This window comes from Arachis ipaensis, chromosome B06 (assembly GCF_000816755.2).
Source record: "Arachis ipaensis cultivar K30076 chromosome B06, Araip1.1, whole genome shotgun sequence".
Lineage (NCBI taxonomy): Eukaryota > Viridiplantae > Streptophyta > Magnoliopsida > Fabales > Fabaceae > Arachis > Arachis ipaensis.
Window position 1 is genome coordinate 5,483,095 of NC_029790.2, and position 695 is coordinate 5,483,789.

Sequence of the window (695 nt, forward strand, 5' to 3'; positions counted from 1 at the left end):
AATTTGACCCCAAACCCCCATTTGCACACTGAAGTTTATGTTATTCCTACTTTGTTCCATGACAAGATTGTCCACAACCCAATCCTTCACACTTGGTTGATCACCATCTATATTCCAATCCTTCCTCCACACTTTAAAGCTGACAAATTTATGTTCCCTTGGTCCCAAAACAATTGGTTTATTAATCTTTACTGAACTCACCCCAAGAACTTCATCTTTGAATAGTACCATACCTTCAATGTGATCAAGATACAATGTTGAAAAGATGTTTGGATTTTTTGCTGCTAATTCCACACCCCATTTGGATGATACATTTTTGTATGAAACATTATTGAGGCCTGAGACAGAAAGTCCAAGAATTTCCACCATGGGAGGTTTTGGTTTACCTGAAAGTTCTATGAGGATGCTTGGAGTGCAAGTAAACACCAGAATTGTGCATAATAATAAGAACATTAGAAGCCCTGCTAGTTCTGCCATGAGAACTATGTAAGGGCTTTCTTTTGTTGAATGGTAATAATCTTTCACATTATGCTTCCTCAATAATAGAGAATATTCCATTTTTGATAGAATATAATATATATGTGACTATATATGACGAGTAGCTTTTGAGTTGGATATAGCTAGAAGAAGAAAGAAGATTTTTGATTGGATTTAGATGAATGTATGTGATGATCAATTGATCATGCATTTATATA